The sequence below is a fragment of the Triticum urartu genome, chromosome 2 (assembly GCF_003073215.2).
Source record: "Triticum urartu cultivar G1812 chromosome 2, Tu2.1, whole genome shotgun sequence".
NCBI classification, from domain to species: Eukaryota; Viridiplantae; Streptophyta; class Magnoliopsida; order Poales; family Poaceae; genus Triticum; species Triticum urartu.
This window is the reverse complement of record NC_053023.1, coordinates 387,268,356-387,275,653: the sequence shown is the minus strand read 5'-3', so window position 1 is coordinate 387,275,653 and position 7,298 is coordinate 387,268,356.

Genomic DNA, 7,298 nt, shown 5'->3' with positions numbered 1-7,298 from the left:
ATATAAATTGTTGTTCTAAGAATGATCATGACGCCCTCATGTCCGTATTTTATTTTCATCGACACCTCTATCTCTAAACATGTGGACATATTTTTCGATTTCGGCTTTCGCTTGAGGACAAGCGAGGTCTAAGCTTGGGGAGTTGATACGTCCATTTTGCATCATGCTTTTATATCGATATTTATTGCATTACGGGCTATTATTACACAGTATGTCACAATACTTATTCCTATTCTCTCTTATTTTACAAGGTTTACATAAAGAGGGAGAATGCCGACAGCTAGGATTCTGGGCTGGAAAAGGAGCAAATATTAGAGACCTATTCTACATAGCTCCAAAAGTCCTGAAACTTCACGGAAGTCATTTTCAGAATATATAAAAAATTGCTACCTCTTGAGCACTGCGTTGGATTTCCCCGAAGAGGAAGGGATGATGCAGCAAAGTAGCGTAAGTATTTCCCTCAGTTTTTGAGAACCAAGGTATCAATCCAGTAGGAGGCTACGCTCGAGTCCCTCGTACCTACACAAAAACAATAGCTCAACGCAACCAACATGCTTAGGGGTTGTCAATCCCTTCACGGTCACTTACGAAAGTGAGATCTGATAGAGATGATAAATAATATTTTTTGGTATTTTTGGTATAGAGATGCAAAGTAAATAAAGTAAAAGCAAAGTAAAAGCAAAGCAATAATAAAGTGATGGAGATTGATATGATGAGAAAGAGACCCGGGGGCCATAGGTTTCACTAGTGGCTTCTCTCAAGAGCATAAGTATTCTACGGTGGGTGAACAAATTAATGTTGATCAATTGACAGAATTTAGCATAGTTATGAGAATATCTAAGTATGATCATGTATATAGGCATCACGTCCGAGACAAGTAGACCGAAACAATTCTTTATCTACCACTATTACTCCACTCATCGACCGCTATACAGCATGCATATAGAGTATTAAGTTAAAAATAGAGTAACGCCTTAAGCAAGATGACATGATGTAGATGGATAGTTTCATGCAATACGATACAAACCCCATCTTGTTATCCTCGATGGCAAATATACAATATGTGCCTTGCTGTCCCTTCTGTCAGTGGGAAAGGACACCGCAAGATCGAACCCAAAGCTAAGCACTTCTCCTATGGGAAGAACAACCAATCTAGTAGGCCAAACCAAACTGATAATTCGAAGAGACTTGCAAAGATAACCAATCATACATAAAAGAATTCAGAGAAGATTCAAATATTATTCATAGATAGACTTGATCATAAACCCACAATTCATCGGTCTCAACAAAAACACAGCAAAAAGAAGATTACATCGAATAGATCTCCACGAGAGAGGGGGAGAACATTGTATTGAGATCCAAAAATAGAGAAGAAGCCATCTAGCTACTACCTATGGACCCGTAGGTCTGAAGTAAACTACTCACACTTCATCGGAGGGGCTTGGATGATGATGTATAAGCCCTCCGTGATCGATGCCCCCTCCGGCAGAGCTCCGAAATAGGCCCCAAGATGGGATCTCGTGGATACAGAAAGTTGCGGCGGTGGAATTAGGTTTTTGGCTCTGTCCACGATCGTTTGGGGGTACGTGGATATATATAGGAGGAAGAAGTACATTGGTGGAGCTTCGAGGGGCCCATGAGGCAGGGGGCGCGCCCTAGGGGGGGCACCCCCTACCCTCGTGACCACCTCGTGGCTTTCTTGACAGAGGGTCCAAGTCTCCTGGCTCTTATCTGATGAGAAAATCACGTTTCTGAAGGTTTCATTCTGTTTTGACTCCGTTTGATATTCCTTTTCTCCGAAACCCTAAAACAGGCAAAAAAACAGCAATTTGGGCTGGGCCTCTGGTTAATAGGTTAGTCCCAAAAATAATATAAAAGTGGATAATAAAGCCCAATAATGTCTAAAACGGTAAATAATATAGCATGGAGCAATCAAAAATTATAGATACGTTGGAGACGTATCAAGCATCCCCGAGATTAATTCCTGCTCGTCCTCGAGTAGGTAAATGATAAAAATAGAATTTTTGATGCGGAGTGCTACTTGGCATAATTTCAATGTAAATCTTCTTAATTGTGGTATGAATATTCAGATTCGAAAGATTCAAGACAAAAGTTCATATTGATATAAAAATAATAATACTTCAAGCATACTAACAAAGCAATTATGTCTTCTCAAAATATCATGGCCAAAGAAAGCTATCCCTACAAAATCATATAGTCTGGCTATGCTCTATCTTCACCACACAAAGTATTTAAATCATGCACAACCCTGATGACAGGCCACGCAATTGTTTCATACTTTTGACATTTTCAAAACTTTTTCGATCTTCACACAATACATGAGCGTGAGCCATGGATATAGCACTATAGGTGGAATAGAATGGTGGTTGTGGAGAAGACAAAAAGGGAGAAGATAGTCTCACATCAACTAGGCGTATTAACGGGCTATGGAGATGCCCATCAATAGATATCAATGTGAGTGAGTAGGGATTGCCATGCAACGGATGCACTAGAGCTATAAGTATATGAAAGCTCCAAAGAAACTAAGTGGGTGTGCATCCAACTCGCTTGCTCACGAAGACCTAGGGCATTTTGAGGAAGCCCATCATTGGAATATACAAGCCAAGTTCTATAATGAAAAATTCCCACTAGTATATGAAAGTGACTTAATGAGAGACTCTCTATCATGAAGATCATGGTGCTACTTTGAAGCACAAGTGTGGTAAAAGGATAGTAACATTGTCCCTTCTCTCTTTTTCTCTCATATTTTTTTATTTTTTATTTGGGCCTTTCTCTTTTTTATGTCCTCTTTTTTTATATATTTTTTCGTCCGGAGTCTCATCCCGACTTGTGGGGGAATCATAGTCTCCATCATCCTTTCCTCACTGGGACAATGCTCTAATAATGATGATCATCACACTTTTATTTACTTACAACTCATGAATTACAACTCGATTCTTAGAACAAAATATGACTCTATATGAATGCCTCCGGCAGTGTACCGAGATGTGCAATGACTCATGAGTGACATGTATGAAAGAATTATGAACGGTGCCTTTGCCATAAATACAATGTCAACTACATGATCATGCATAGCAATATGACAATGATGGAGCGTGTCATAATGAAAGGAATGGTGGAAAGTTGCATGGAAATATATCTCGGAATGGCTATGGAAATGCCATGATAGGTAGGTATGGTGGCTGTTTTGAGGAAGGTATTTGGTGGGTGTATGATACCGGCAAAAAGTGCACGGTATTAGAGAGGCTAGCAATGGTGGAAGGAAGGAAAGTATGTATAATCCATGGACTCAACATTAGTCGTAAAGAATTCTATACTTATTGCAAAAATCTAGAAGTTATCAAAGCAAAGTATTACGCGCATGCTCCTAGGGGGATAGATTGGTAGGAAAAGACCATCGCTCGTCCCCGACCGCCACTCATAAGGAAGACAATCAATAAATAAATCATGCTCCGACTTCATCACATAACGGTTCACCATACGTGCATGCTACGGGAATCACAAACTTTAACACAAGCATTTCTCAAATTCACAACTACTCAACTAGCATGACTCTAATATCACCATCCTCATATCTCAAAACAAGTATCAAGCATCAATTTCTTCTTAGTATTCAACACACTCATACGAAAGTTTTATTATTAATCTTGCATACCAAGCATATTAGGATTTTAAGAAAATTACCATGCTATTAAGAATCTCAAAATAATCTAAGTGAAGCATGAGAGATCAATAGTTTCTATAAAACAAATCCACCACCGTTCTCTAAAAGATATAAGTGAAGCACTAGAGCAAAACTATAAAGCTCAAAAGATATAAGTGAAGTACATAGAGTATTCTATCAAATTCCAAATCATGTACGGATCTACCAAAAGGTGTGAACAGCAAAGATGATTGTGGTAAACTAATAAGCAAAGACTCAAATCATAAAATACGCTCCGATCAAAACACATATCATGTGGTGAATAAAAATATAGCTCCAAGTAAAGTTACCGATAGAAGTAGACGAAAGAGGGGATGCCTTCCGGGGCATCCCCAAGCTTTGGCTTTTAGGTATCCTTAGATTATCTTGGGGGTGCCATGGGAATACCCAATCTTAGGCTCTTGCCACTCCTTGTTCCATAATCCATCAAATCCTTACCCAAAACTTGAAAACTTCACAACACAAAACTTAAAGTAGAAAACTCGTGAGCTTCGTTAGCGAAAGAAAACAAAAGACCACTTCAAGGTACTGTAATGAACTCATTATTTATTTATATGGGTGTTAAACCTACTGTATTCCAACTTCTTTATGGATTATAAACTATTTTACTAGCCATAGATTCATCAAAATAAGCAAACAACACACGAAAAACAGAATCTATCAAAAACAGAACAGTCTGTAGTAATCTGTAGCTAGCGCAAGATATGGAACCCCAAAATTTATAAAATAAATTTCTGGACGTGAGGAATTTATCTATTAATCATCTGCAACAATAATTAACTAAATATCACTTTCCAAATAAAAATGACAGCAGTTCTCATGAGCGCTAAAGTTTCTGTTTTTTACAGCAAGTTCAACAAGACTTTCCCCAAGTCTTCCCAACGGTTCTACTTAGCACAAACACTAATTAAACACAAAAAACACAACCAAAACAGAGGATAGACAATTTATTTATTACTAAACAGGAGCAAAAATCAAGAAATAAAAATAAAATTGGGTTGCCTCCCAACAAGCGCTATCGTTTAACGCCCCTAGCTAGGCATAACAAGCAAGAATAGATCTAGGTATTGCCATCTTTGGTAGGCAATCCATAAGTGGCTCTCATGATAGATTCATATGGTAATTTTGTTTTCATTCTAGGGAAGTGTTCCATGCCATTTTTTAATGGAAATTGAAATCTAATATTCCCTTCCTTCATATCAATAATTGCACCAACTGTTCTAAGGAAAGGTCTACCGAGAATAATTGGGCAAGAAGGATTGCAATCTATATCAAGAACGATAAAATGTACGGGCACATAATTCCTATTAACAAAAATAAGAACATCATTAATTCTTCCCATAGGTTTCTTAATAGTGGAATCCGCAAGATGCAAGTTTAGAGAGCAATCATGAAAATCACGGAAATCTAGTAAATCAGACAAAGTTTTGGGAATAGTAGAGACACTAGCACCCAAATCACACAAAGCATAAAACTCATAATTTTTAATTTTAATTTTAATAGTTGGTTCCCACTCATCATAAAGTTTTCTAGGTATAGAAACTTCCAATTTAAGTTTTTCTTCATAAGATTGCATCAAGGCATCAACGATATGTTTAGTAAACGCTTTATTTTGACTATAAGTGTGAGGAAATTTTAGCACGTATTGCAACAAGGAAATACAATCAATCAAAGAGCAATTTTAATAGTTAAATTCCTTGAAATCCATAATAGTGGATTTAGCAACATCTAGGGTTTTAATTTCTTCAATCCCACTTTTATCAAATATAGCATCAAGATCAACAAATTTCGAATTCTTAGAACGCCTTCTAGGTAAAGGTGGATCATATTCAGTCCCATCATTATCAAGATTCATATTGCAAAACAAAGATTTAATAGGGGACACATCAATAATTTTTAGATCTTCATCATTATTTTCATAGGAACTAGAAGAGCACGCTTTTATAAAGGCATCTTTCGTAGCACGCATCCTAGCGGTTCTTTATTTGCCCTCGTCAATGGAAATTCTCATGGCTTTGAGAGACTCATTGATATCATGCTTAGGTGGAATAGATATAAGTTTCAAAGAATCAACATCAAGAGCAATTCTATCAACGTTCCTAGCCAAATCAACAATCTTAAGCAATTTTTCTTCAATCATAGCATTAAAATTCTTTTGCGAAGAAATAAATTCTTTAATATTAGATTCAAAATCAGAGGGTATCTTATTATAATTTCCATAAAATTGTTGTAGGAATTACCATAATTATTGGAGGGATTACTAGGATAAGGCCTAGGATTGAAATTTCCTCTATACGCGTTGTTACCAAAATTGTTCCTACCAACAAAATTCACATCCATAGATTCATTATTATTCTCAATCAAAGTGGACAAGGGCACTTCATTAGGATCAGAAGAAACACTCTTATTAGCAAATAATTTCATAAGTTCATCCATCTTTCCACACAAAACATTAATTTCTTCTATCGCATGCACCTTTTTATTAGTAGATCTTTTAGTATGCCATTGAGAATAATTAACCATAGTATTATCTAGGAGTTTAGTAGCTTCTCCTAAAGTGATTTGCATAAAAGTGCCTCCCGCGGCCGAATCTAAAAGATTTTTAGAAGCAAAATTCAATCCGGCATAAAAAATTTGTATAATCATCCACAAATTCAAACCATGAGTATGGCAATTACATATCATTAATTTCATTCTCTCCCAAGCTTGTGCAACATGTTCATCATCAAGTTGTTTAAAATTCATAATATCGTTTCTAAGAGAGATGATCTTAGCAGGAGGAAAATACTTAGAGATAAAAGCATCTTTGCACTTGTTCCATGAATCAATACTATTTTTAGGAAAAGACGAAAACCAAGCTTTAGCACAATCTCTAAGAGAAAAAGGAAATAGCTTCAATTTAACAATATCATTATCGTCATCTTTTTTCTTTTGCATGTCACACAAATCAACAAAGCTATTAAGATGTGTAGCGGCATCTTCACTAGGAAGGCTGGAGAACGGATCTTTCATGACAAGATTCAACAAAGCAGTATTAATTTCACAAGATTCAGCATCGGTAAGAGGAGCAATCGGAGTGCTATGGAAATCATTATTGTTGGTATTGCTGAACTCACACAATTTAGTATTATCTTGAGCCATTGCGCCAAACAAGCAATCCAACACACGAGCAAACAAAAAGCGAACGGGTAAAAAGAGGCAAATAGAGAGGGAGGAAGGAAGAGAGAGGGTGGATAAAATGGAAAGGGTGAAGTGGGGGGGAGGAAAAGGAGAGGCAAATGGCAAATAATGTAATGTGGGAGATAGGGATTGTGACGGGTACTTGGTATGTTGACTTTTGCGTAGACTCCCCGGCAACGGCGCCAGAAATTCTTCTTGCTACCTCTTGAGCACTGTGTTGGACTTCCCCGAAGAGGAAGGGATGATGCAGCAAAGTAGCATAAGTATTTCCCTCAATTTTTGAGAACCAAGGTATCAATCCAGTAGGAGGCTACGCTCGAGTCCATCGTACCTACACAAAAACAATAGCTCAACGCAACCAATGTGCTTAGGGGTTGTCAATCCCTTCATGGTC